Raw genomic sequence first — 23,293 nt, 5'->3', positions numbered from 1 at the left:
AGTATCTATCGACAAATGCAATGCTCACCGATGGGACCCAAGTATTTCGATCATCTTTATCAACTGCAAGATTCACTCTACACTCCCAGCTACGATGGTGTGACCCCAACGGTAGCCGTCTGGCTGAGCATGTCACGTTTCTGGTTCGCTCTGGACTACGATAGTCTTAGCCGGGAAGCATGCTCATTTTCAATTGCGAGTCTGTATGCAGGTTTCTTCAGCAGGATAAAAATTGTATCTATTTTGTTTTGCGCTAATTTATTTTTTGTTGATTCAAGATAGAAAACCGTTGGTTTTGGCGGGCCGGTATGTTCGCGCAAATGTGTTGTATCCATGAATGTTACTTGTATTACGTATGTCCTTTTGCATGTATTGTATTGAATAGAAATAAATCAGTTGCAACTCTCTAACTGCCATGGCAGGATGTAAATCCAAAGGTTTTACTATTTTACTGTGAAATCACAACGTAGGAATAAATCTCGACCAAACAATTATTTATGTAGAAAAAACTTTAATTTGACTTATACTCTCAGGGATTTATCATAAAAATAATATGGATCCCTTCCCATTGTAAAATTTACGGTAATGAGCAGGCTGATTCATTGGCTAAACTTGGTATTGCTCGAGGGCTAATTTATAACCGTAACATTTTTCCTTCTGAATATTATCCCAAATTAAAACAATATTCCATTAGTAAATGGCAAATGTGTTGGAATTCAAGTGATAAAGGAAGATGGTGTTATTCAATTTGTCCAAAGGTCAGTCTTTTTCCGTGGTTTCAGAATATACCAGGTAGTAGAAATTTTATTTTCTCTTTTTCACGACTGATATCGATATTTATATCGCATCAATATTAAGAGTTCCAATTTGTGTGAGTGTGGAATCTATTATGAAGATTTTGATCATATTGTACTTCAATGTTCAAGATACGTTTTACCAAGAGAAAAACTATTTAACAATATAATGAATTCTGGTCATCCAATTCCTGTTTCAATTCGTGATATATTGGGTACAAAGCACTACTCTATACTTAAACTTTTATTTCAATTTTTAATGGAAATTTCATATATTGTTTGGTACTCGCTTATCAAGATAGCGTTTTGATGCCTAGATGATGCTTAGAACCCCCCTCCCCCTCATCCCATTTTTTCAAGATATCAATGGTCTCTCAAGTCTAGATTATGTTGCAGTTTACGGCTCTGTTATGGTTCTTTTTTGCCGTATGTGCCTATAGTTTAAGTTTTTTTTTGTTGTTTTGTAACGTTATAAGAAAAGATAAAGAGGTTTTGTGCCTTTTTGAGAAAGATTTCGAAAGGAAATCACTCAAAGGGGCTTTTCCCTCTTTCAAAATTATCAGTCAAAATAAATAAATAAATAAATAAATAACACACGAATTTGATTTATTTTTACAGTAGACTTCAGTTTACATCACATTGAAAATTAAATATTTTTTCTGTGTACCGCATGTACTACAGCGGTGGCGATAGAGCAGAACGTGGAGTTGGCTTCATAGTGATTGACAAGCATATGAAGTGAATTATTTGGTGGAAACCGGTAAGCGACCGAATCTGTGTGTTGAGAATGAAGGGCAAGTTCTTCAACTACCAACTACAGTCTGATCAGGATATATACGCCAACGAACGATAAGCCCGATGATATGAAGGATGAGTTCTATGAGAGGCTGGATAAGGACTACGGAGAGTGCCCAAAACAAGATGTCAAAATAGTCATGAGCAACGCAAATGCGCAGATCGGGAAAGAAGATTTCTTCCAACCCGTCATTCGAACGGAAAACCTCCATTCCGTTACCAATGATAATGGCCTGCGACTAGTAACTTTCGCTGCTGCTAGAAGGATGACAATCAGCAGTACCTACTTTGCACGAAAGAATATCCGCAAACACACCTGGTGACACACGAGTGGCGATGCCTGCTTCCAAGTAGACCACGTGCTGGTTGTTGGGCGACATTTCTCAGATGTCATGAATGTCAGGACCTTCCGAGGCCCTAATATGACGCTTGTCGACTAATGGGGTAGCTGCATAGTACCGCCAGCAGCTAGACGAACGGGGGGGTTGTGAGCAGCTCTATCAGTCGATCCACCGAGTACTTCTGGAAGTATGGGAAGACGAAGAATTGCCCACCGTCTGGTTGGATAGCCTCATACGCTCAATCCACAAGAAAGGACACAGACTGGAGTGTGCCAATTACAGAAGAATTACCCTGTTGAATTCGGTGTACAAAATTCTGTTGTGCATCCTGTTTAACAGACTGAGATCGCTCGAGGAGTCCTTCGTCGGCGAATACCAATCTGGTTTTCGTGACGGCCGTTCGACAACGGACCAGATGTTTAGTTTGCGGATGATCCTAGATAAATTCCGGGAGTATAACTTGCAGATTCACCATCTGTTTATTGATTTCAAGGTGGCGTACGACTCAGTGAAAAGAAATGAGCTGTGGCAGATAATGTCTGAACTTGGTTTTCCGGCGAAACTAATGCGGCTGATACGTGCTACGCTGGATGGTTCGAAATCAAGTGTTCGGATCGCAGACGAGGTGTCAAACACACTCATTCTGTAGTATGATAGGGAATGTTTTTATTAAGCGTACGAAATCCGACAGACTTCAGTGGACTTTTCACTTAGTACGAATGTCGAAAGAAATACTTGCGAAGATAATATTCTGGACAAGCATCACCCAAGACCAATAAAGATGGAACTCTATAATATACTCTGTGATACCGTTACGCTACGCTGTAGCATATAAAGTATCAAGGTAAGATAGGTATTCAAGTAATGTGATAGACTCTGCGTAGATTAAATTTAGCGCGAACGTTTGAGGGAACTGATGAAGCATCACCCTAACCGAACGAGCTCTACTATATATCATAAAACTGGACTGAAGCTATGACGGAGACACCAGGCTAAAAGGTAAATACGTATGAAGAATGAACAATTGCAATTAGCAATCATTCTTACCTTATTAGTAACAATCACGTCACGTCCCTTTTTTTACCACTAATGTCTATTGGAAACGGAATACACTATACATATACACTCCATAAACAATACTACTCCAACTCCATTCTCGCATCTGAAGAGCTCAATTTCCAAGTGCAATTGTGAAACCCATCATTACTTGTTGCACTCGCATTTTCAGACCAGACCAGACACAACATTGCTCTAAATTCTGAGAGAGGGAAAATCACTTTGGACGCTTCTCCAGGCGAGAGAAAATCGACGAAGAGAATTTCCCGCGCGCTGGCTGTGAAAATGTGCGTTATCAGTTGTCGTCGTCGTTGGTGGGTACTTTTTGATTATCCTCCCGCACCAGAAAGCAGCTGCCAGGAGCTGATTTCAGTTGCACTTGGACCGTCGGTAGAATCGGTAGGAATCGGTTTCCTGCTGTTCGCGCGCGTCGAACAATTTCACATTCAGTTCCCAGTAGTAGTTGATTGAAGTTGGTCTTACCCTCCCCGTGGTCACCTCCCCCGGTACCCTTGCAGCTCTCCCGGAAACGCAAATTCGAGGAGCAGGGGGCAGACAGTCGTCCCTCAGTGTGCAGGATAGTAGGAAACAGCCAGTCCAAAAATAGTTCCCAGCTCCTCTGGAGCAACCGGTAGCTTTGTGAAGGAGCCCCATCAGTGCTGGTGATACCAGGAATGAAAATCTGCAAATCGGATTCATTTTGTGGTGCAATTTAACGGTGGTAGTGGTTGGAGTTATTTGTAATTTGATGATGACGAAAAAAAAAGTGTTTTACTATCTCTAGAGTGCAGTTCTGTAGCATATAGCTTTCGTGTCTAGTTCATTGTTGGCTGTTGTCAGTGTCAGTCGGTGTACAAGTAGAGAATCGATATTTTTCGGCGGTAATATTCGTGCAACGGAAAACTATTTTTCAACCACCTTACTGTCTGTGATAGGAATAACCGGTTTTTGGAAGAGGCTTACTATACCATCGATCTATTTTTTCTACGAGCATGCATCAAAAATTTCTACGCTAATCCTTTTTGTAGAACTTCTTGGGAGTAATAATAAGTGAGCGTTCAAAACGACTACTCGTAAGTATTGAGTTGTATAAAGTTTGTAACTTATGTATTGCATAAGTTTTAATGCAGAGTAAGTGGAGAAAATTTGTTCGTGAGATTCTTGGAGGCCTTCTTGAGCCGAGTGGTTAGAGTCCGCGGCTACAAAGCAAAGCCATGCTGAAGGCGTCTGACTTCGGTTCTCGGTCGGTCCAAGATCTTTTCGTAATGGAAATTTTCTTGACTTCCTGGGCATAAAGTATCATTGTACCTGCCACACGATATACGAATGCGAAAATGGCAACGTTGCCAAAGAAAGTTCTGAGTTAATAACTGTGGAAGCTGAGAAGCAGGCTCTGTCCCAGTGAAGACGTAATGCCAAGAAGAAGAATAAGATGAAAATTGAACGTGAAACAAAATTAAAGCTTGAAGGTGATCATCAATACTTCAAAATATATTGTAGCGCAGCAGTAGTATGATTAGGAATGTGTTCGTTCATGCACTGAATGTAAATGCATTGAAATCCCGTCGGCAACATGATCTACATGTTGGCTAAGGACTGTTCATTTTATAAATTGGACACCTTGTGCATGCTGTATCTTTTTAATTTATCAATGAAATTTCAATCGGTTTTCTGCACATCGTTCGTCTACTATTGTACAATGTTGTGATAATAAAAATTCTCCAAAATAATTAAATTTCACACAAATATGGAACAAAGATTAGAACGGTCGAACGTCCTGACGGAAGTGCTAATATAGTATTGATGTGAAAAATAACCTTCGCATTCAAAGAGTTACTTATTTAGTCCCCACGTCACATTTGAAGCAGAATAGAAACACAATTGCTATATTCTTAGAAGACCTTTCAAAGTACATTGACAATCTTCAAAACTGGCAACACTGCTGTAATAAAACTGATTTTATTTTCCACATATTATCTTCATAATATGTTATTCTGAGACTACCAATTGAAATATTCGGAGAAAATCGTTTACAATTTGCTGTAGATCGATAAATATGCGTACATGATTTGAAAAGTATGAGATTTTTTAGTAAAACTACTATAAAGAGTAAAATTTTACCTAAAACTGTGGTTTAAACTCACGATTTAGCTCTCGTTTATACAAATATAGTTTCTTTAGTAATCCAAACTAGTTTAGAACACGCTTTTTACTTTTCTCTTTTGCTTGGAGTGAAAGGATGGTGTATCAGCAAATTTGGCCAGAAATGGATAAATCACTAAAGTTACCTAATTTCAAAGAAAGGTGGAATATAATTTATTTTCTTAAAGCGTTTAGCTATAGTAGAGTAGTAAAGGATACAAGCACACAATTTGTTCATAAAAATTAGGGTTCTTGTTTTCGAAAAATAATGTTAAACTTTGACTAACAGCTTTTCTTAGGAGTTTTTTGAAACACAATTTACCACTTCAACCAAAAGCATTTTCTAAGATCGTATATTTTTATAGAATTGTGGAATAATAGTTGAATGATGCACAGAAAACCGATTACGATTTTATCAATAAATAAAAAAGATATAGCATAAAAAAAGTGTTTATAAAATGAACAGTCCTTATTATATATCTAGCGGTTAAGCTGGCGTTCCTCGCTTTGTAAGATAAAACATTAAGCAAGGTAGTATTCTGGAATTAATACTGAACAGTATAAACAATCCTGGTTTTCGGAGGATACAGGCTTTTCCGCAACGCAAAATATGAATATTTATTATAATTAAAAAAAAATAGAAGATTTGATCTGATGCTTCCAAAGTTTACTTATTGTTTCCACATGGTTCCAAAGCTCTACATTTCAAACCTTTCAGTAGACATTGTGTCACGATGATAGGAGTTCCAATAAATTTATCAGATGAAGTAAGATACTTGAGTGCATCTGATGAATTTATCAGAGCCCTTCACCCAGTAAAAACTTATTGTATATCACGTGGTTTCAGATGCAAATCATGCATTTTTTTTTAAATGGTGGACTATAAAATATTTTTATTGTACAAAAATCAGAGGGTGTGAGCTGAAATTTGACTAGCAAAAACCAACTTTGCCCTTTTACGAAAAAAGGTGTAATAGTTTGAGCATGATTCGATCCCTGGTCTTATGTGTGGGAGCCATGACCGTTGCCAATCGAGAAGAAAAATCTGGAAGTTTGTTCAACTATGAATAAAAAATGTTCATTTTAATTTATTTTTATAAAGAAAGGTATATTGAAAGGACGTTTATGCTGAGGTTTTTATAACATTTTTGATTTTTTGCGTATTCCAAGCATTGCGGAATATTTCCGGAATTCTCGAAGCAAATAATTAACAAATGTCTGGGATATAATTGGGTCTCCCCAAATATTTTGGTGATTCTCGGTGTAGATTTCTAAAATATTCTCGAATATTCATGAGAAATGGTATGCCACGAATCCTTGAAGATATTATCGGGGTTTTGCGACAAAAATGGTTATCAAAGAATTTTATGGATATTCGCTGGTACTCACGAGTGCTCAAAGATATTCACGAGTGTTCACAGGCATTCACGAATACTCATAGTACTAATTGATACCTACGGGGATTGAAGTATCGTTAAAAGGGATATAATTAAAGTAACAATGATCGGGTTTACCCTTCCAATGTCTTTTCTTAAGCTCAATAAACAATTGTTCTTGGAGTAATTCGAAACTTTTTTTTAAATTTTCGTCTGTATTTTCTTTAAAAGTTTTATTAAGATTAAATCGTAACAATGTTAGTTGAATATACCAAACATTCATGCTTAACATAAATTCCGCAAATTATATAAGTTATGAAGTTACAGTAAATGCTTAAAATGAGAACGCAGAAGAAGAGTTGGTCAACAAAATATTCTTATATATATTCTATTCAAAGACATGAAAAAAAAAACTGGAAAAAAATGCAGCGCTTCCTAAGTAAATGTAGTCAATCTCAATGTATGGTGTTTTTATTTTTCAAATGAATTAAAAATAGAGAAAAAAAATATTTTCCAAAACATGTTAAAGACCTGCATTTAATAAAATTTAACATCTAGTCATGAACTGTGGGGACCTGTATTTATCAAACCATGTAAACAGCCGTAACTACATGTATGTATATTCTCTGATAACTCGTAAGTATAAATATTGGCGAGTACTCTAAATACCTTTGAATATTAGGTTGTACACGCAAATAACCGTGATTATCCTAGAATATCCAAGAGTATATGAGAATATGCTATTGGTCACCAAGTGGCTCGGTAGCTTAGTTGGTAAAGCGTTCGTCTTGCATACAAGAGTCCTGGGTTTGAATCCCGAGCACGTGGGGTTTTTTTTAGCTCAATATAAGCGTCAATTTAGAATGTTTAATAAAAATATAACTAAAAATGAACATCAAAATGGTAGAAAGTCGAAACCACCAAAAAGTTACATGCAACAATTACAGAGGGAACTGAAGATAGTGCTGATATTTAAGCAAAAATATTAACATCTACTTATCAATATAATCGATACGATCGCTACTGTTCATCAGAATCTGATTAGCGAAGCTTGTCATAAGTGTGGAATAAATATTGCAACACTCCATTACTCAATGTTGCATTACTTTATATAAGTTACTTAGAATCAATAAAAATCCGATGATTTTTTTTGTCAGTATCATTTCAAACATTACATTCATTTCTTATATCTAGGTGTTTTGTGCTATTAGTTAAATGCCATCCTAATTTGGTAAAACAAATTTAAGATTTTATTAAAATTCTGTTAACGACATACTACATTTCATTTGCCGTAGCAGTTCATATTGTTTACAGGTTAGTTGATTTCACCTGCTTACAAGAGAAAAAGAAAACGCTTTGAATTTACTTAACCTAACATAACCTAAACATATAACGCATTAATCGTGGCAATAGAAGATTGTAACGATTTTTGCCTGCAATTTTCAATTATTTTATCTGCCATTTGTTCCAGTGTTTCAACATTGGATATATTATGTAACTCATTGGTACTATGGTACTATACCAGGGAGGAAGCTTCAGAATCATTTTCAAAATTTTATTTTGAATTCTTTGCATAGCTTTCTTTCTAGTATTACAACAGCTAGTCCATATTGGTACAGCATACAACATGGCTGGCCTGAAAATTTGTTTGAATATCAAAAGCTTGTTCTTAAGACAAAGTTTTGATTTTCTAGAGACATTTTACATATTTATTACATTTGGCTTGAATGCCCTCAATGTGATTTTTGAAAGATAAAATCTTATCTAGCATGAGCCCTAGATACTTAACTTCATCTGACCAATTTATTGGAACCCCTCTCATCGTGACAACATGACTACTTGAAGGTTTCAAATAAAGGGCTTTTGGTTTATGAGGGAATATTATAAGATGAGTTTTGGAAGCGTTAGGAGAAATCTTCCATTTTCGCAAGTATGAAGAAAAAATATCCAAACTTTTTTGCAATCGACTACAGATGACACGCAAGCTTCGTCCTTTGGCGCCCAACTCTACGGCGAACCCAGTATCAAGAAGGTGGACAAAGCTGGAAAAATACGATGGACAGGGCATGTTGTAAGAATGCCGGACAGCAACCCTTCAAAGATGGTGTTCGCTTCGGATCCGGTCGATATAGAGCGTATAGTTGCATAAGTTGGTATAGTTGTGGGTAGCGCAGCGAGCTAGGTGGGCAGATCATGTGCTCATCGATTTGGCGAGCGTGGGGCAGAACCGAAGATAGAGAGATGCGTGATTCAGTGTTATATGTTTAGATGTTAACTAAATAAATGGAATGAATTAATTACTAAGGAAAATTTCTTAGAAAAATAAGACATTGACTCAAACGAACGAAACAACTCATCAATGGTTTTAGGACTGTTAAGTTGGGTGACAAAAAATGTATTACCGATCTTAAACACGAGATATGAGAATTTTAGATTTTTCTTACACTGCCCTCAGGGATGATGGGAGTTTCATTTTCATGTTTGTACTGGAGAAAACCCATGTGAAACCTTATTACAAGAATTATATTTCATGCATTATCTCAGCAAATGTCTGGTTAAAAATCAAGATTTAAATTTTTAATATATTAAAGTGTAAAATTTGAAACCCGCTAATAGTGATCTGTAGTCACTGTTAAGTAGGGCACATATTCTTAGGGCAGTTTTCAAAGTTATCTAGTCACATAGAGTGACATTTCACGGCAAATCGAGAGCCATGTCGCGCAAATTTTTCTGGTTAACGGTGATTCTGGAATCGTAGATCGACTCAAAATATCGTAACACTTTTATAAACTACATATCACTCATGAAAAATACACTTATCTCCAATGTCTCCGTTAACCCCTTAGGAAGTCGTCATGGTTCTCTTACGATCCGAGGATCACCGGGAGCCCTGATATAAGAAGAGATTTTTGGATGAACGTCTTGCTGACTAAGTAGAACTCAAATTACTCATGTGAATGCTGCGAATGGTTTGAAGTGGCAATGAATTATTTTTCCTGGACTGAAAACATTGGATGAGATACACATTTGAGAAATTTGAAACGTTTCTATATTTTGTCCGGTAGTGGAGGCCACCTTTCAAAATTGTTTGATTTGGTACTGAAATGCATGCAAATTAGGTGTCATATTTGGCTTTCGTGCCTCTATTTTCAAATTGATTGTTGCAAGGTACAAATAAAATCATAAAAAGTCCTAGTCCTAAAGCCCTGTCCCAATTTTGATACCAAACGCTTATGTTTAGGCTAAAAACACATGTTTACTCAATTTATAAATGATTTTAATTGGTTAAAGTCAATATTTTTTTTAATGTTTTTGAGATTTTGTCACACCCCTTGGTTTAAACTCATATTTTTGGGTATATTTTGTTTTCCGTGTCCCTTCCAAAATGTCAGATAGGAACAACCCCAGTGTAAAAACTAAAAGCCCTGTGGCATTTTTGTCGACAAAGTGAACGTCAAACATGATCAAAAGTGTCAAGGTTCATATGTGGAACAATTTTCAAAATTAAATTTTAAATATGTTATAGCCGTTATTTGAGCTGGAAAATTTGCTAAAGTTGTTGCAAGAACATGCTCTTTTGTATTATTGAATAAGAACAAGAATTCATTAAACATTTTAGGACCCAATTATGAGTTTAATAATTTAAGTGACCGGTACTGAGTGAGCTTCGTCTACATATGATTTGAATAAATTCATCAATTAAAATATTTATCATATGTTCATAACTAAAACCAAACTCATCTCTCTTTTCAGCTACGAATCTGCCACTACGTATGAGCCACAACGTGAGCACCCACGTGGGAAGCACCAATCAGTTTCGCTGAAACGAGGGACCATCGGTTTTGGATTGTAAATCGCATTTCGCACACAGTCCCGTGGGATTACATGGGATAAAATACAAAGCTGGGTGAACAAAGTGAAAGAGCATCAATAGGGCATAAGGCACCGCCGGCAACGTCGTCGTCGTTAGACTAAGAAGATTTTCCGTCCGGTCGGAAGAAAAAGGGATCGAATCCGTTCGGGATCGATCGGAGCCCCGGTGCTTAAGTTGGTGGAAATCAAATTTGGTGATTGCTGTGAATAAACCACTACACGTCCGCACGGGGACGAATGATATTTTCCAAACAAAGACTCAGTGTGTAGGATGACGGGGGATGTTAGTGGAAGGATGTGTGGAAATTATGCGGAGTAGAGATTTGTTAACAATAAGTGTGGTGAAATATGTGCTTGTGAAAACTTCTTTATGACATTGGAACACTTTTTTAGTGCATATAGATGAAGCCTAAATTTTTTTGTGGATTTTGAGATACAATATAAAAAAAACAATAGCAGTTTAATGTAGCGAGAGAAAACTTCATTGATTCGGTAGATAGCTCAGTTTTTGCAATCAATTTTGATTGCCGATATCCTACAAATAACAGGGATTATTTTCGTTTTTTTGTGATTATCCTATACGTGACGTCCAGTTGGTACCTTCCAAACGTCCCCACGGTGTCTAAACATCTCGCATCGAGAAGCGGGTTCTCCCGACTGAGCGAATAAAACCAACTGAGTCCCAGTAAATCTTGGGGATTACAAAGGCTTCAGCAATGGATTCCTAGCTGTAAGTAGTAAATGTACAATGTTGTAAATGCTATATGTTGGTGGGAGCTTAATTGGGTGTGAGTAGTAGAGTGTTTCAGAAAAAAATAGTGTTCGGAAAAACATGATACTAAACGCTAGAATAAAAGATATGTTTATTCATTTGTAGAACAAATCAACCTTTGTAAAAAACCTTTTAGAGGTTTCGCAAATTTGTGCAAAAAGTCATTTTTTCTAAAAATTTTCATAAAGTTTGTTTTATCAAGAATTTGGCCGTACAAAATGAGTGATTTCTCCAAGAGGTAAAAAAGTAAGTGAAATCTCGGCGCGTTCATTTTATAGTATTTTTTAAGCTTCAAAATAAGAAGAATAATATTTCTCAGCTCTCCAGTTGAGTTTTTGAACTTCTCGCAGAACTCCACTGAATGCAAGAAATTACACAGTCCCATTGTCCCCCTAAGATTCCACTTTTTCAAGAATATTTCTAAATCATATGGTGTTCTTAATATTTCGGCTTCTTTCTTAAATTTATGCTTGGAATTGCCCAAAATGTTTTGATGGGTTGAATATATGGACAATTGCTCACCAAATTGAATCATTTTTTTTTTACGAAAATCAATGTTATTGTGACAAAACCATAGACATACATAGACATACCTTCCCAAGTAGCACGAGAAACATCCTCCAAAGAGATGCTTTTCAAAAATGGTTTCAATCGCGTATCAATAAAAGCATCTGTAACTTGCCTGGTTCTAGTTCGGTTGCATATCAATATCAAGGTTCATAAAGTTTCATTTCCGTTCCAATGAACATGCATTTCATTCCTTGTTTGACGTTCAACATTTTTGAAACGACATGATTTGCTACAAATGTCCTATGCAAATTGCAATGAATTCTAGTTTATCAAGATGTTTTCAGCAACTTTTCAAACAAACTCCTGAAACTTTTCACAAAATTCCTTATTCAATGTTATGTTTCAAATTACTTTCATTTAAAGCATTCAATTTTCGTTCCCACACCCACAACTCAAGAAGATTCATCCCAGTTGCGAGAAAGTTGCACTACACTATGTGTATGACAGCTAGAAATTTGTTTATTTCAATTCAGATGCACCTTCTTCTTCTTCTTCTTCTTTTCTGGCGTTATTAGAACGTAAAAAGCCTGCTTCTCAGATTAGACAAAACCTGCTTCTCAGATTAGACAAAACCTGCTTCTCAGATTAGTGTTCTTATGAGCACTTCCACAGTTATTAACTGAGAGCTTTCTTTGTCGTTTGACCATTTTTACATGTGTATATCGTGAGGCAGGTACGAAGATACTCTATGCCCTGGGAATCGAGAAAATTTCCTTTACGAAAAGTCCCTCGACCAGCGGGATTCGAACCCACGACCCTCAGCATGGTCATGCTGAATAGCTGCGCGTTTACCGCTACGGCTATCTGGGCCCCAAATTGCACCTTAGTAGCCACCTCCACCTTGGCGATTTAAAGGTGACCCAAAGACATTGTAGGTTTACATGGAAATTACTATGGAGAAATTTTGAGATATGTTCCAAACATGCTAGTATTGTGATGTAAGTAAAAACTTATTATCCCATAGTAAAAACTCATGCTTCAAACCATAATAAAGAATTTTGCTGAAGAGAGCATCATTCAGCAACATCCTTCATTAGGGTTTGAAGAATGAGTTTTCAATATGGGACGATACGTTTCTAATTACATTACACCCGATTCTGTTTTTGCACGGATTTTTTTTACACGGCCGTGCAAAAAAAGTTTCCATACATATTTTTCCGCCAAAACCTTGAATCGTCGAGAAATGATGTAACTTTTTTTGCACGGTTTTTGAAATTTTTAACTGAAAACTTTTTTTTCACGGTACGCATCCCCCGTGCAAAAACAGAATTGGGTGTACAGTGCTAGCGTGTTTTGAACATTTCTCAAATTTTCCCCATAGTAATTTCCATATAAACCTACATAGTCTTTGAGCCACCTTTTTAAATCACCACCTAGAAAGCTGAAAATATCACAGGACCTTATTTTTATGGTAAGGATGGTAAGAAGCATATGGGAGATTGGATTTTTAAACATTTTCAAAATTTGAATCGCCCTTACGTTTCATCGAACTACGAAAACATGGTCTAGCAACAGTTTGTTTGTTTAAATTGTGTTTTTTTATGTGTTGCGCGAAAGTTTTTTTGCGAAAAGTTTAGATTATTTCAGGCGTGACCTTGTATTCCGAAGGGTGCAGTAAAGTTATAAGCAACAAGCTTTGATTAATGGGCCATATGGTCGCTAGTGCATTGGTGGAGTAGTGAGTAGAGCAGAAGATTGGTGATCTTGAGGTTGGAAGTTTGATTCTCGTTCATATTTTTGTTTTCATTTTTTTTTTCTCAAATATTTGGCTACAAATTTCTATATAACCTAAATATGTTGCAAACAGACTCCGCCTCTTGCGCTTTTTTGCGTTGCTATTCAGTGCAATTGTAAGTCATATTTTCAACCATTGACAACTCGGATTAGTGCGGCTTGGGATAGCGGGATTTGGGGCAAGTGTGCCACCTTAAGCAAATTGTTCTCTAACTTTGTCTAAAGCTTAAAAAATCCACCAATTTAGCCTCACGATGATAGTTTCGCATCTTTTCATAAGCACTATGCCATTTAAAATGAAAATAATTTCAAAAAGTATTAGTTTTGGAGCTCCTCAAAAATCATCCAAAATTACCTAATTTTCAACACTATGGGGCAAGTGTGCCACCCATATGGGGCAAGACGGCCACCGAATGAACATCACATGTAATTCTACTTTACTTTATTTCATATTGATATTACTTACAAAGCAGAGACTTATTGATAATTTAAAACATATTTTTAAGTTTACCGTCATAAGGGGATGCTTTATAACAAGGGTCATTACATGCGGAACTCTCTACTAGTCAATTCGAATAACTCAAATGGTTATTTTTGTCTTCATTCAATACGATATAAGAATTAACCTTTTATTACGGAGGATCTGTATAATATTACACTAGATCAGCAATAAAAAACGGTAAAATATTGATAAATATAAGTAAATCAGTTCTTAAAACGCCTAAAACCATGTTATTATCGAATATTTAGAAAAAAATCACTTTGGGCGCAAAAATGCTTGCTATTCCCGTTCTACACTTCATAAACCACTACTGGTGCCTCATTTTGGTTCATTATTATGATTATGTGGATGATGTTTACATTTTTATGAATTTCACTCCAACCATTTTTTTTACCAAATAGGTGGCACACTTGTCCCAAAAAGTATAGATTTCAACCAAAATGGATTTCGTATGTGAAACTAAATATTTTTTTCGTCAAAATGCTACAATAACTTACACTTTGTATAGCTTCACGATGTACAATACGTTTGAAAAATTTGTCTTTAATTTACCTCTCACCATGCTATTTAGAAACAACGAAATCTTATAAAAAATCATTGAAATCTGATTGGTCTTACAAAAGTCGATGTAAATACATGAAAAATAGAGCAATTTTCGTCAAATTTTGATCATCGTTTTATGAATATTAGGGAACATATAGTTAAGCTCAAAGAAAAAATATATTTTGTAGTTTTTATAAAAATAAAGGGTGGCACACTTGCCCCTATGGCACACTTGCCCCAAATTCCGCTGTCACACCATTCTATGATATGAAATCTTTGATGGCACCTTTGTTCGATTAAATGAATGGGAATATTATATTATATAGCGAATAATTTAAAATTGCGAGAAATTAGTATAAGCAACATATGGTCAAATGCTTCATTTTAAGTGACTTTTTATTCAGCAATCCTAGAACAAAAAAAAACTCATGAGTGATGGTTTTTAGTTTTAGTTCACTTAACACTTTTGAGCTTTTACAAATCAGCACTCCATTTTTAAAGCTAATTTGGTTTTTTTATTCATGAATCAACAAAAAAAAACTAATTAAGTTGGGAGTATTGGGAGTCGTGGGATCGAAGCCCACCAGAACGATTCTATTATTTTTCACAATCTTACAACTCAATTTGTCCAAATTGACTTTTGTGTCTACGACCTTCAGGTATTTTCAAAACACCGTCGGCTGGTTAAGCCGTAATAGACATGACAACCCTAGTTGAGTAAATTTGAGCGGCGATCTCTCTATCGCAAAAGGGGTCGATATGACGAGATACGACCACGTCGAAAGCCGGACCCATACTAACCATCTCATTGAGCCAATGTTGGCTTATGAGTAGTGTGGCACAAACAAGGCAACAGTGCGACGCTAAAAATAAAATCTCTCACTGTTGTTCGTAGGCACGCTTAGGAGAGTCGAATTGGGCATCTCAGAGAGCCGAAGGAGGTGTAGGGTTGTGAAGGAGAAAATGGGGTCGTGACGGACTTTGGTTTCAGGTTGGCCGATTGCGCTGCAGAATCGTTACCCGTTCTGTGGCGTAGTTGGTTAACGCGCCCAGTCTAGCGTATTGGGAGTCGTGGGATCGAAGCCCACCAGAACGATTCTATTATTTTTCACAATCTTACAACTCAATTTGTCCAAATTGACTTTTGTGTCTACGACCTTCAGGTATTTTCAAAACACCGTCGGCTGGTTAAGCCGTAATAGACATGACAACCCTAGTTGAGTAATTAAATAAATAATCGGAGTGGACCGAGTGACATTGTTCATATTTTAGTAAAAATGGACTTAGAGTTTACAATGTAGGTTTTTCAATCCAGACAGATTGCTCAATCATACTTTCAATAATCGGAAATGCTGGAATCGAAATCCGAACATTTGTATTATTAGCACATCTACAAAGAGTTTGTAGTATATATTTAGTATATATTATATAATCTGAATATTCACACATATTTAACTACTACTTCGCTGAACTTGGTTTTAATAACCTGAGTTCATGGAGTCTGTTGCCATGTGCCCAGCCTACTCAAGTCTGGTAGGCTGGTAGGTAAATTCAGTACAGAGTGTCTGCAGTAGACTGGCCCTTAAATAAAAAAGTTGTGAAACTCAACGGGGCACCCCCTAGATATGAGCCTTTGGAATAAAGCTTTCTCAAAATTTCAACTCATTTGGTTGCTCCACCTGCTGGCGCATTCAGTTCGAAGTTTGTAAGGGATCGCTTTAAATATATTGATTTTTGACCATACGTCACTTTTTCGTTCCATATTCTAGTTGATCGTGTTCAATTAAGTCCAGGATGTAAAATTCACTAATTGATACCTTAATGAACATAGTTGTAGAAGGTTGTATCTAGATTTAAGCTCATTTTCATTGACCTTTCTGTTGTTGGAAGTTAGGCTTAGATCAGCACTCCCGTACAATCATATAAATGCATGCGTCTTGTGCCGCAGCTCGCCCAGCGTCATAGGTAGCTATGATTCGCTTAGTTGCTACCACCCAGCTTTGTTGAAGAAATACTAAGCAGTATTGCAAATCTACTTCAGATAGTAAAAACACCAACTTTCACAATTTTGATCATGATACAACCTTCTACAATATTGTTCGCTATGGTATCAAGTAGTGTTTTTGACATTCTGGGTTCAATTGAACGCGATCAACAATTTTCCTGACCCAAGCAGGAGATGATGTAATGTTTCCTATATGTTTGAGCTGAAAATCCCATATTAACTTCAATTCAATTGCACCAGCTCATGGAACGACCAAATGAGCTGAAATTTTCAGGAAGTCTTCCTATAACCCTAAAGAATAATCTTGGGGGGTGCCCCGTGGAACTATACAACTTTATCTTTCTCCAATACTGAGTTGGGCCAGTCTAGTCTGCAGGACATACAGGCACTCCTATTCAAAACATAAAATGGTTTTCAATCCAGCCATATCCTGATTTAATTGTGGATTTCAATAATGCATCGACAATGTGGTTATTGAATTTCCGAAAATTCTATCAGCAGATTGTGTCCAGTTGTTATGAATTCGTCTGATATACATTGGCCCATCCAAAACATTTTGTCCGAAGATCAACCATAGCCCACAAGCACTTATCAGTACAACCCCAATAATATGGGATTCAAACTTCCGGATATTGTCTCAGGTATATGAGTATCAATCTTCTAGAAATAAGGAGGTTGCTTATATAAGGCAAGATGTTTGCAACAAACTGTACCGAACATATTTTAGAACTATGAAGGCTCACCAGACAAGTTGACCTTATCAGAAATTTGAAGAAAATATAACAGTTTTGTTAGTGAATTCTTATAGACTAACAATAAAAAATAAATGCCAAACAATTATCTAGAAGTCAGGACGAAAAATTCTTCCACCAATTTTGAAGCATTTCTTCACTGATAGAAGTACCACTTTCAGAGAATCGTATGTACATTTCTTCAACTATATTTCAGGCAAATAATTGAATAAACAATTTCGAAGGAGATTCTTCCATTTTCCAACGCATAAATAGGTGCTGTGGTATTCTGATAAAACGCTTCCAAGAATGCTCTGTGTAGTGTAGGTATGCTAGTAAAGTATATATATATATATATATATATATATAAGCGCATTACCTAGTATTGCAATACCCCAGTTAAATATAGCATCACCTAAAAACTATAATATTTATGATGCTGTATCTCAAAATCCTTGCTTTCTGCAAAGTTGCGGTCTTCAGCAAAGTTATTCAGCAGCCCTATGGCGTTCATTAAATAAAAATTAGAATGCGCATTTTTCCGCTACGTGGCGCTACCGTACATGTAATTTGACCATATTGTACCAGCCTCATGAGCTCATGATCCTGACCACCTAGAAAATTCGTGTCTTCAGCTAATTCGCAAAGAAGCTTGAAAGCAATTTGCAAAAGGCAATGTTTAGTTGGCAATTTGGCGCTACGTGGCGCTAGTGTGCATGTCATTTGATCATATTCTAACGTATTCTAGATCATGATCCCGACCCACGGTGCTCCCATAACTGTCATTATCAGAAAAAAATCTTCATCAAATCTGTGCTCACCAGTCGTTTTCTATAGCTATGCTGCATGTCTGGGAAAAGTTTTAAAAAAATCGTTTGGCCCGTTTTGAAGTTACGCCCTTTTGATTGTATAAGCCTACAAATTCAAAGAAAATCTAAGATATATGAACGGATTTTTATTGGTCGTGATTATCAGAAGTGTTAAACCATCAAAATTCGGTTCGACGCAGGTGTTTTTAGTTTTTTATAACCTCTCGGCGGAATTTGAATGAATATTGTCGAAATTTTGAGTTACGCCCTTTTGGAGGTGTCAATCACTAATTTCAAATAGATTAATTAGGCATTCTATGGCGGCGTCCATTTATTACGTAATGCTAAAAATGAAATTTTTTGACCACCTCCCTCCCACTGTAACGCTTTTTGTAAAATTGTGTATGAGCTGTAACGCTTGGGCCTACCCTCTCCCCTCCCCCTAGAGCGTTACGTCATTTGTGGATGGCGTCTTAATACCGGTAAGCATGTTCATTTTTTTTTTCAATGACACATTGCAATTACATGTCGTCAAAGTCTTTCATAATTGATCGATTTTCCATAGGCCCAAGCGATCAAGGCATTACGGAGCTAATTTTGTATTGTTATCAATAGTCATAAAATATTGTTATAACCTTACAAGCTGCCTCCGACTACCCGAGCAACAAACATGTTACTTACTTTACTTTTGCTGGCTCTACGTCCTTCAAGACATTACCTGCGTCACAATGTTATGCCAACTAACTCGGTCCATGGCTGCTAACCTCCAATTCCTCGATTGCCCCACACTTCCAAGATCCTGCTCCACTTGGTCAAACCACCTAGCTCGTTGCGCTCCCCTTCGTCTTGTACCGGCCGGATTTGAGTTGAACACCATTTTTGCGGGATTGTTGTCCGGCATTCTCACAACGTGTCCCGCCCATCGTACCCTTCCAGCTTTGGCGACTTTCGTGATACTGGGTTCACCGTAGAGTTGCGCAAGCTCGTGGTTCATTTTTCTCCTCCATACGCCGTTCTCACATACTCCGCCGAAGATCGTCCGAAGCACACGTCGTTCAAAAACTCCTAGCGCTTGCAGGTCCTCTTCGAGCATTGTCCACGTCTCATGCCCGTAGAGGACTACCGGTCTTATAAGCGTCTTGTACATGGTACACTTAGTACGGAAGTGAAGTTTACCAGACCGCAAGGTCTTGTGGAGCCCATAGTAAGCACGACTTCCGGCGATGATACGTCTTCGAATTTCTCTGCTGCAGTTGTTATCCGACGTTATCAATGATCCGAGGTAGACGAATTCGTCCACCACCTCGAACTCATCCCCGTCGATCGTCACGCGTCTGCCTATACGAGCTCTATCGCGCTCGGTTCCTCCAGTCAGCAGATATTTCGTCTTCGACGTATTTACCTTCAATCCAACCCGATCTGCTACACGTTTCAGCCTGGTATACTGTTCAGCAACCACCTGGAACGTTCTTCCGACAATGTCCACATCGTCAGCGAAACAAATGAACTGGTTGGATTTATTGAAGATCGTGCCCCGCATGTTGAAGCCCGCCCGTTTCATAACACCTTCTAGCGCAATATTGAACAGGAGGCAGGAAAGACCATCGCCTTGTCGAAGTCCTTTGCGTGTTTCAAACGGGTCCGATAAAGCACCCGATATCTTCACACAGCACTGTACACTATCAACAAACATGTTATATTTGTGTTTTATCAACTGATATATGACTAGTTTTGGTCATACATCAGTTCATAATACATATTTATAACATGTGTGTTGCTGGAGTATTCTTTTTACTGCCCCAGCACTTAAACCTCAACTCGGAAAGGGCGAAAAACCACTCAAATAAAGATAAATGATACTAATAATAAACCTCAATTACTGAGTAATGCAGAATGATGAAACATCTCATGGAAGTACAAGGGAGTTGATGGATCTCGGAATTACCGGGGTCATAATCCCAACAACTTGACAAATTGCTTGAAATCTATTAATAGCGGAATGTTGCACCGAAAATAAATTATTTCCAAAGGTGTAAAATAATCACGATTTCAGTGCACTTTTGGGGAAGCTGAATAGACTATATTTTAATGAAAATATGACTTTAAAGACAATTCAATGCAAAACAAAATGAGAAATTATGTATACTTGACGATAAATGCTGGTTTTACATACTATTCATATAGCTATTCAATTTTTTTTGGAATAATCTTACTTTTAAAAGGGTTTGTCAGTGTCCAATCTCCAAAAGGGCAAAACCGAGGATGGAGAGATGCGGCCACGAACTGAGTAATGTGGCGTGAAATTGTTATCAGTGTTATCTGTTTAGAGGTTAACTAAATAAATGAAAAATGACCTCCAAAAGGGCGTCACTCCATATTTTGTTGATCTTCTTATTCAAAACTCCGCCTAGTAGTTACAAATAACTAAAAATACCAACCAAATTTCGACCGAACCAAATTTCGATGGTATATTCCTTCTGATACGTGATTATAAACGGAATCATTAAACATCCGTTTAAATATCTCAAATTTCCATTGAATTTGTAAACTTATACAATCAAAAGGGCGTTACTTCAAAACGGACCCACGATTTTTTTTAAATTTGGCCCAGACATACAGCTTAGCTATAGAAAACGACCGGTGAGCACAGGTTTGATGGAGATTTTTTTCTGATAATAACGGTCAGGGGAGCACCGTGGACCACCTAGAAGGTTAATGTCTTTAGCAAAGTTGTTCAGAAGCTCGAAAGCAATTTGAGACCGCACTATTTATAGACAATTCTGCCACAACGTGGTGCTAGTGTGCTTGTAATTTGGTTATATGCCAGTACACTCTAGTTCATGAACTTGACCACCTAGAATATTTGTGTCCTCAGCAAAGTATTTAGGAAGCTTGAATGTTGGTCATATTCTAGCAGGCTTAAGCTCATGATCCCGACCACTTAGAAAGTTCGTGTATTCAGCAAAGTTGATTGCAAGCTTGAAAGGAATTTGAAGCACCACTGCGTGACGCTAATGTGCAAGTAATTTGGTAATATGCATGGTCCCATGGTCCCGACCACATAGAAGGCTCGTGTCTTCGGCAAAGTTATTCAGTAGCTTGAAAGCAATTTGAGGCAGTTCTGTTTGGTTGTGGCGCTAGCAGCGAAATTGATAGCCAAACAGAGCTGCTTCCAATTGTTTCCAAGCTTCCTCATACTCATATTTATATAAAATTTTCAAATAAAAAAAGAAAAATAGGCCCTTTTCAAGCATATTTCGTGTTTCTCCATTCCAGAAAAAAATTATTTTGATTGAGCGAATCGTAGCTAAATCGTTTAACGTTTGATCAAATCATTTATGCTTAAGTATTGAAAAAAGAGTGCTCGAAAAAAAATATAAACGATATTTTTAAATGAAAATTTGAAGCTAACAGTTCTTTAAAACCGCAACATTGATGTTTTTAATTTTTGGATATATTTTGCGGTTGTTGTAGGTATTGTTTAGGACTATTTGTAAAAAAAATATGCACGGTAAAAAATAATGACAGATTTTTTTGATAAAAAAAAATAAAATCGATTTTCTATGAAAATGCATCTGTGATTTTAATTATTTTTGGACATGTTTTAGGGGACAACTTATGTGATTTATTGCACAATGTTTCATAATGGAAGAATTATGGACAAAAAATTTATAATTGTATAAAATATTACAAATTTTGAAAAAAAATCGAAATAAAGGAAAACAATATTTTTTTATGTGTTTATTTGATAGTACAGAAAATGCATTGGAAGAGTACTAGAGGTAATTTGTGATTTTTCGGAAAACTACACATTTATTCTTCAAGATGAAGTTCAAAGCCTTCATTGGAATGCTCAGCAAGCTACTTTGCATCCGTTTGTAATATATTATCGTCAAGATGGCAAAGTTTAATTTAGTTTAAGTTTTGTTGTAATTTCAGAAGATTTGCGCCACGATACTGTATCTGTCAACTTATTCATATCTAAAATGATAGATTTTTTACGATTGGATCACAAATTAACTGTCAACAAGATATAGTTTATGTCTGACGGAGCTGCATCACAGTATAAAAATAGGAAGAACTTTTCAACTCTTTGGCAATTTAAAATCAAATATGATATAGAAGTTGCATGGCATTTTTTTGCAACATCACATGGAAAAGGGCCATGCGATACCATAGGAGGGACACTAAAACGTATGGCTACCAGAGCCAGTCTTGCCAAAGAATGTGAACATCCGATAAAAAATGCTAAGGAACTATATGATTGGGCTCAAAATCGGAAAGAAGAGCAGCTTACACAAATCTTCTTTTGTTATTCAACTACTTAGGAATATGATATCATTGCACAAGAACTTAACCAACTATTGTCAAGTGCAAAAACAGTTCAAGGCACTCAGAAATATCACTCGTTTGTCCCTATCTCTGAAACACAAATTGAAGTTAGACAATTTTCGAGCTGTGACGATAACAAGAAAGTAGTTGATATAATTAAGAAATAAAATTGCAGTATGTATATATAAAAAAAAAAACAAAAAAAAAAACAAACGAAAAAAAAACTCCTTCTCCATGGTTGCACGATCTTGCCGCGATGAGAGGGCTTTACTCATTAGCCGGGCTTAGCCCTGGGGACCAAAGGTACACCGTTGTGATAGAATCTTATTTTTAATGCCACGTTTAGATTTACCGTGTATATCTCGGAAGTGATGCATCTCAGCTAAATTTTACTTGAGTATTTTTCTTAAGGATTTTTTTATATTTAAAAATATATAGTTATTTTTATGTACTCAAAAAAACGCACCAAAAATATCGTTTTACATAAATTTGTTTTATTTATTTTTTTAAATTATTTATTTTTTATCCAAAAATTTTTCGTTTTGAGGCATTGTGCAAGAAATTACAAACAGTATGCTGCAAAACATATCCAAAAATTAAAAACATCAATTTTGCGGTTTTTAAGAACAATGAACTTCAAATTTTCATTTGAAAATTTCGTTTATATTTCTTTTACCATGCATACTTTTTTAAATACTTTAGTATATCGATTTTGATCAAGCAATAAACAATTCAGCTGCGATTCACTCAATCAAAATAAAATATTTCTGGAATGGAGAAACACGAAATATGTTTGAAAAGGGCCTATTTTACTTTTTTATTTGAAAATTTTATATAAATATGAGTATATCTCGAAATTGATGCAACCTAGAAAAAATTTACCTAAGTACTTTTCGATTGCAATTTTTCTGTACTTTC

General features: G+C 36.5%; 1 protein-coding gene across 14 annotated transcripts in view; it reads left to right on the top strand.

Moving 5' to 3' along the window:
* The first annotated feature begins 3,358 nt into the window (after nucleotides 1–3,358).
* Nucleotides 3,359–23,293, top strand: part of LOC5564339 (voltage-dependent calcium channel type A subunit alpha-1) — a 481,779-nt gene continuing 461,844 nt past the window's right edge. For all 14 annotated transcript variants that reach the window (XR_002502607.1, XM_021854669.1, XM_021854670.1 and 11 more), the window contains exons 1-2: nucleotides 3,359–4,059; nucleotides 10,258–11,107. The gene's annotated coding sequence lies outside the window, so the exon portion shown is untranslated. The remainder of the gene's footprint in view (nucleotides 4,060–10,257; nucleotides 11,108–23,293) is intronic.

The sequence above is a fragment of the Aedes aegypti genome, chromosome 3, assembly GCF_002204515.2.
Source record: "Aedes aegypti strain LVP_AGWG chromosome 3, AaegL5.0 Primary Assembly, whole genome shotgun sequence".
In the NCBI taxonomy this organism is placed as follows: domain Eukaryota; kingdom Metazoa; phylum Arthropoda; class Insecta; order Diptera; family Culicidae; genus Aedes; species Aedes aegypti.
This window is presented reverse-complemented; position numbering and strand designations above follow the sequence as displayed.